The sequence below is a fragment of the Lycium barbarum genome, chromosome 3, assembly GCF_019175385.1.
Source record: "Lycium barbarum isolate Lr01 chromosome 3, ASM1917538v2, whole genome shotgun sequence".
NCBI classification, from domain to species: domain Eukaryota; kingdom Viridiplantae; phylum Streptophyta; class Magnoliopsida; order Solanales; family Solanaceae; genus Lycium; species Lycium barbarum.
In genome coordinates, this window is record NC_083339.1 from 66485254 (window position 1) to 66493035 (window position 7782).

Here is a 7782-nt window from a genome sequence, read left to right on the forward strand (position 1 = left end):
TTTTAATAATCCGAGTTGAGATCATAATCGTATGGGCCGAATTGGAAGGAAATGTAGTCTTGATATGGTTTCTTGAATTTATGAAATGAAGTTGTAAATGTATGTATTGTGACCTAATGTGTGAATTTGGAAGGAAAAGATGTGTTTGGTGTTGTTCTCGGGTTTGGGGGATGAATTCGGGTAAGTTGGAGTGTTGGTTGGGCGTGTGTACCCTAGCAACCGGAGCGATGGTTAGACATTGATCGCGTAAGGGTATCGAAGTTCGAGGGACGGCAAGAGTAAATGGTACAAGTGTGGCGAGGAAAGATATTATTATGTTACCACAAGGCGAGGTTGGAAGTTCCAGTATAATGGTGTGTGAAGAAGGAGGGGAGTGAGTAGAGAGGAAACAGAGAGGTCGGAATATAGGAAGGAGGTTCGGGAACCAATATGGATAAGTGAGGATAAAGGAATGCTTAGGTCTGCAACAATGTTAAGATGAGAGATTCATAGGAGAACAAGTATGTAGTTATGATGATTTATAAGTAAGGATAAGGAGAGTAAGGATTCTATGCTGAGGACAAGAATGGCGGGACGCTGGAGAAATATGGATGTACAATTATAGCACAAAAGCGCAATTAAGGAAGAATCACGGGTAGGTGGACCAAGCAAGTAAAAGGACGAGTTGTGGGCGGAAGAGTATGAAAAGGTGGACAAAACAATGATATAAGTAGGAAGTAAAAGGGGGGGTGGGGGGGGGGGGGGGAACTTGAGCTGAGAAGTTTCGATACGTTATGCATAGAGCTAGAAAGAGGTGACCTGAGAAAGACAAGGATAATATGTCGGCCCAGCAGATTAGAAAACCCATGACACAGAATAAGGACCCATATGAGGACGAAAAGGCTCGACTATATGGAATGGGCATGGAGAGAACGGGCAACTATAAAAAGAAACCCCCTCCCGAAATGCCACGAGGCCCCATAAGGTCAGTTGAACATTCGAGGACGAATGTTCCAAAGGGGGGGAGGATGTTATAGCCCGTATTTCGTACGTCCGGAAAATTCAAGGTAATGGGGAGAAGTCAAGAACAAGACTACGTTTCAAAAATTATTTTAATATACGAGTTGTTGAAAATATTATTTATGAATATTGTTAGTATGGAAATATTGAGGAAGACCAAGGGCGAAAAAGGAAATTCGTAAAATGGCTTACGGAAATATTGCGGAAAGGATAAGGGCAAAATGGGAATTTTGCAAAGTCTCGAAAGTTCATGAAATTTCCATGATGGTTGAGTGGCATAAGTATATGCCCACATTGCTTTGGGGGCTAAAGTGTACTAAGAAAAACATTTGGTCTTCTTTGACCAAATAAAACAAAGAAAGAAAAATCAGGAAAAATGGAGAGCTTTCTAGAGAGGGGCATGTGCCCCTCACATGCTTGGAATATATATATATATATATATATATATATGTGTGTGTGTGTGTGTGTGTGTGTGTGTGTTATCTTCCAATCCAAGACAAAACAAGAACAAGAACAAAAAAAAAAAAAAAAGAAAAAAAAAGGAGAGGTTTCGGCCACAACATGGAAAAATTGGCCATGAGAAATCTTGTTCTAAAAATTATTTTCTCATGGTATACCCACTAATTCAAGGGTCCTCTACGACGTGGTATAATTATTTCGAGAGATAAGTCATCCGTTTCGTCGTTTCCGCATTCGAGGCAAGTTGAGAAGTTGAAGAAGAAAGGTGAGTTTTAATCTTGTTTTATGTGTTATGAAGGGTTTACATGTGTTGTAGTATGCTAAAATGGAAGAAATTCATGATAGAAAACAAGTTGGAGTTTAGGCCGTATGTATGAAGTGTTATGTATGGAAGAATGGATTAAAATTATATGATGTATTGGTTGTTGTTATAATGTGTTGTAGTGTGTAGAAAAAAATGGAAATTCATGAAATATTGCATGTTCAAGTTGAGCCGTGTGAAGTATTGTTTGGCCGTGTGTTGTGTGCAATGTGTTGGAATAATGAATTAAGTGTATGTAGCGTAATTATGTGGTGTTGTAATGTATAGATAATGGATGAAAATCATGGAATGTGTGTGTTATGGTGATGACCGAAAATGGGCTGATTTAGTGTAGGCATGGTGGACTAATGTGATGTAGTATTTTGGTTGTCGTCGTTGTGAGTTTCATGATGGAAAATGAAGTTTTAATAATCCGAGTTGAGATCATAATCGTATGGGCCGAATTGGAAGGAAATGTAGTCTTGATATGGTTTCTTGAATTTATGAAATGAAGTTGTAAATGTATGTATTGTGACCTAATGTGTGAATTTGGAAGGAAAAGATGTGTTTGGTGTTGTTCTCGGGTTTGGGGGATGAATTCGGGTAAGTTGGAGTGTTGGTTGGGCTGTTTGAAATATTGTGTGAATTGTTTAAAGGGTTTTGAATATTGTTCTGAACGGTTTCGGATTAGTAATTGAATGTATAAACGTTGATGTTGGTTTGAATGTAAGTAGTTGAATTGAATATGAGGTTATGTTGTTGAATTGTGTAGGAGTCATCAATGTTAAAATACGTTCAATTGACTCCTAACGACTATTGTTATGGTTGTTAGTATTGTTGCTATTGTTGTTGTTGTTGATTTGGAGCCGAGCCATATTCTCGGGGTTGGTATATTTACAGGGGCGGTGCTGCCGAAATTCCGGCAGAATATAAGTGAATGTGTTTGAAAGGTTAAAACAAGTATATGATAATGGAACTAATGAAGGGATGAACTTTCTTGCATGTAGACAAACAAGTTGGATGCACAAGCGTAACTAGTTGGTCGCAGCACAGGTATGTAAGGCTTACCCTTCCTTTCTTTTGGCATGTCCTAGTTGTAATAGGCTATGATACGAGCCTCGAGGGAAACTCTATTCCTAGAAATCCGAGCTTGATTTGGACCCCTATTCATTCAGTGAAATTGAACTAAGAACCTTATGCTTTGATGGAAACATAGTTTGAACGTCCGTAACTTCTACAAATGAAACCGGATTGCCCTGAAACCTTCATGAATGACTCTATAAGGCTAAATGTTCATAGTTTATATACGCCACCTCGACTAAATCCGAGGTGAGCCCATAATTCCCGAACCCCATTTGTATTGCTCTATTGGACTCATTTCCGCATAGTAATTAAGAGAAACTTGGGCTATTGTTCTGGATTTGTTATGAACTGTATGTACTCTCTGATATAAGTATCTGGAAATTCGGATATGAGTATTCCTATATAGGCATTGGATACAAGTATTTTCGATATGGATATTTTGACAAAAGTATGTTGACGTAAGTACTCCGATACAAGAAATTTGACGTAAACATTTTGATAGAAGTATTTGGATATAAGTATTTTGGATATGAGAATCCTGACATACGTATTCTGTTATAACTACTCTGATATAAGTATTCCGACCCAAGTGTCACGACCCAACCCCGTGGGCCGCGACCGGTGCCCGAGCTGGGCACCTATACGTACCCGATACCCAGATTAACATATTAACAGAATAATAATATAATAATAATACTAGGGGACGCTACAGAATTTAGCAGAAAAGCAGACTTGGCACACAGAAGCCGATAAGGCTGTCATAAAACAAAACATCCCAAACATATGTACAGAACCCACACAGATGTATCCACAGACCTCTACAGAACATATCATAATCATAAGACCGGACAGGGCCCCGTCATACCCAGAACAATGTACATATCCAGATAGCAGTGACAGACTGTACCAAAAGATGGGCTCGGTAGAAGAGAGCGCCCCAAAATAGCAGAAACGGGATCCTAAACGTGTGGATCAGCGAACCTGTCGTCTGTACCTGCGCGGCATGAAAACGCAGCCCCCGAAGAAAGGGGGTCAGTACGAAATATGTACTGAATATGTAAAGCGGAATCACAGAAGTCAAATCATAACGGTTACAGAAAATGAGTAGAAAATCCAGAGTATCAAATGCATATTTCCAAAACAGACAGAATGTGTATAGAAACATATGTTATATCATATCCGGCCCCTGCCACGGGACTCGGCAGACAGAACGTGGTCACCCTCCCGACACTGGTGCCACAATACAGAGAAATCAGAAAAAGGGGCGTGGCCCCGTATCATAAAATGTCATATCAGAATGGCCATAACAGATCAGATCAGAATAGGCGGACATGGCACATCATACTCCACAGACCCATGTACGCGTATACCTGCCCCCTCACATCGGGGCGCGGCGAACAATGCAGAGAATCACGCTTGACAACATATCCTGGCCCGGGCTCAGTGTGGGAAACATTGGGACATCCACGAATGGAGTAGTGAGAGACTAATGCAATTTAAAAATATCATAAATGGTTTCAAAGACTCGATGAGGCATATCAAGGATAAACAAATCCAATGAAGTCGGACGGGATCATAATAGATGCATTTCGGATATCATAATAAATTACAGAAATATAACCTTCCTGAAGTCATTCCGAGTGTCAAAATAATTTATAATATTTAATAGAATATTTAAAACAATATTTGTTAAGCGATTAGTAGGGTAATCAAAACATTTCTTTCAAAAATTGCTTAAAAATGAAGCTTTAGCACATTAAGGGCAAAACCGGAAATAGTGGGCCCGCCTCGGGACAAATAAGGCGGCGGGCTCAAATTATGCCCTCTAAGCTTATGGTATCACCTAAAAAGGTTCTACAAACATTCTATGACTTTCCAAGTAATTTGTAACAAAATTGCACAATTCCAAGAAATAGCGTATAAAAATGGTTCAATTCTACTGAAGAAAAAACTGAAATTTTCTCTTGCGGATTCCGAGGGCCAAGAGGTCCTTCGAGGCCCGGATCCGACCCTAACACACTAAGGGCATGCCAAGGGAAGAATTGGGGTTGCTTTACATACCTTTCACGCTCCTTAAGCCTTTCCAAACTCACTTCCCGTTTCGTCGAAAAACTGCAATTGGTCAAGTTTACCAATTGTAAGCTATGAATACCAAAGTTCCAACTTAATGCATATTTGGCTACCGAAATTTCGGCAGCACTTCCCCTATACATATAGCACCCCGAGAATTCAACTCGGCTATAAATCATCAACAACAACCCAAACGACAACAACAATATCAACAATGAACATTAAAAACACAATTATCCCTCAACTAGTCATTCTTGTCACAAGTTGACAAAATCTTCAATTCAGCCCACTTTCAACTAATATCAATAATTTCACATTCAACAACAATCAAGATCATCACCATATAGTTCTAGAAACATTTCATATCGTTTTCCTTAAGGTATACACTCGATATACATAATATACAACTTTCCACCAAAGTCTTAACTTATGCAAAACATCAAATCTTTGGCATACAATTTCATAACAAGTTTCCAACTTCCAAATTCATCAATGATCATCACTATTAGCAACCAAACAACTTCATTTCCTTAATGTCGGAAAATCGTACTAAAACGACATAAGTTTCTACATTCCGATTCAATACAAACTTATATCATTCTAACTTCATTCACATATCAAGCATTACAACAACACTCCAATACACTAAACAAACTTAATCCATTTCATTCCCAAGCCAAATACACCATACGGCCAAGTGCTATTTTTAGCAATTCAATCAAATTTATTCCACTTTCATTCTCAACATGAATTCCATCACATTCACAACTAGAATACAACATAATTTCAACACGTTTTGGATATACAACATATGTATACTCACGGCTACAAGCCATATTCCAAACCCACATTGCAAACTTCCATTTTTCCATACAATCAACACATTTCTATATACCACAACACAATCAAAACTTCATAACACAATAAAAAGGTAGAAATTCTTACCTTTTCTTCAAGTTTTCTTCACTTGGAGATGTAGTCACTTTGATGATTCTAATGCTCCCCACTCCAATCCAACTATACCAAGTTACAAAGGAACCTTATCTTAGTAGGAAAACCACAAGACATGAATTTTTTGAACAATATTTTTGGGGGTTAATTTTTGCCCTCAAGGCCGAGAGCCTCACTTTCTCTATCTCTTGTTCTTGATTTGTTTTGTGTTATGCTTATCCAAGTATTCATCTTCTAGTTATATAATTGTAGTGCTTGGTCACATGACCAAGCCCATGACCAACTAAATTGGGCTTGGATCATGGCCTTAAGTGGCCGGCCATGTCCCTTAATTTGGGCCTAAATTTCAATTCAATTTTTGAGCCCAATAACTTGTGAATCATATTTTGTAATTCCCGAAACTAATTCCCAAAATTCCAAAATTACCCTTAACCTTGTCCCACAGTTTCATGACTCTATTCTTTCATGCATAACTCCTATGTTCAACAAAATATCAAATTTGACCTCGTATCTCAAGAATCCATTATTTATCGAATTTTTCCAAACGTGTGAAAACACGGGTTATAACATCCTCCCCCCCTTTAGAACATTCGTCCTCGAATGTAAAATTAATCTTATACGGTTGGAAAATACTTTGGGGGAGTTCATACTTACAAACAACGCATGCGACATACGATTGATACTGAAATGAAATTAAGTAGGGATTCAAGGTTACCTGTGGGCATAGGGAACAGATGAGGATATTTCTTCTTCGGCCTCCCAGGTCATTTCCTCCCTATTATCGTTCTGCCACAGTACCTTAACAGATGCTACATCTTTATTCCAGAGCCTCCTTACCTGACGATCCAAAATAGATACGGGCTGCTCCTCGTACGATAGTTGCTCCGTCACCTGAATATCATCCGCAGGAAATATTCTGGAAGGGTCACCAATGCATCTGCGGAGCATAGAGACATGGAACACCGGATGTACCGCTTCCAAATCAGACGGAAAATCTAACTCATAGGCGACATTCCCAACTTTTCGAACAATCTGATAAGGCCCAATATAACGCGGACTGAGCTTACCCTTTCTGCCGAACCGCATCACGCCTTTCATAGGCGATACCTTCAGAAATACCCAATCGCCTACCTGAAACTCCAACGGTCGACGTCGTTTATCCGCGTATGACTTCTGTCGACTCTGGGCTGCCAACAGTCGCTCTCGAATAAGTTTCACCTTGTCCACGGCCTGCTGGACCATATCTGGGCCAATCAACTCTGTCTCGCCAATATCAAACCAGCCAATCGGCGATTTGCATTTCCTGCCATATAGAGCCTCGTACGGAGCCATCTGGATGCTGGAATGGTAACTATTATTATATGCAAACTCAATCAACGGCAAGTGATCATCCCAGCTGCCTCTGAAATCAATAACGCAGGCCCGCAACATATCCTCCAGCGTCTGTATAGTGCGCTCGGCCTGTCCGTCGCTCTGAGGATGAAAGGCTGTGCTCAGACTCACCTGAGTCCCTAGACCCTCCTGAAAAGACCTCTAGAAATGCGCCGTAAACTGGGCACCTCTGTCAGAAATAATAGATAGAGGAACTCCGTGAAGCTTCACAATCTCCTTAATATAGAGCCTGGCATAATCCTCGGCGGAATAAGTAGTCCTGACGGGAAGAAAATGGGCTGATTTCGTCAGCCTATCAACAACGACCCAGATGGAATCATACTTCCGTGGGGTGCGAGGCAAACCTGTAATGAAGTCCATATTAATAACCTCCCACTTCCAAGTCGGGATTTCCATCTCCTGCAACAGTCCACCCGGCTTCTGATGCTCAATCTTGACCTGCTGACAATTAGGGCACTGGGCGACGAACTCTGCAATATCCTGCTTCATACCGTCCCACCAGTATAAGCATCAGAGATCATGATACA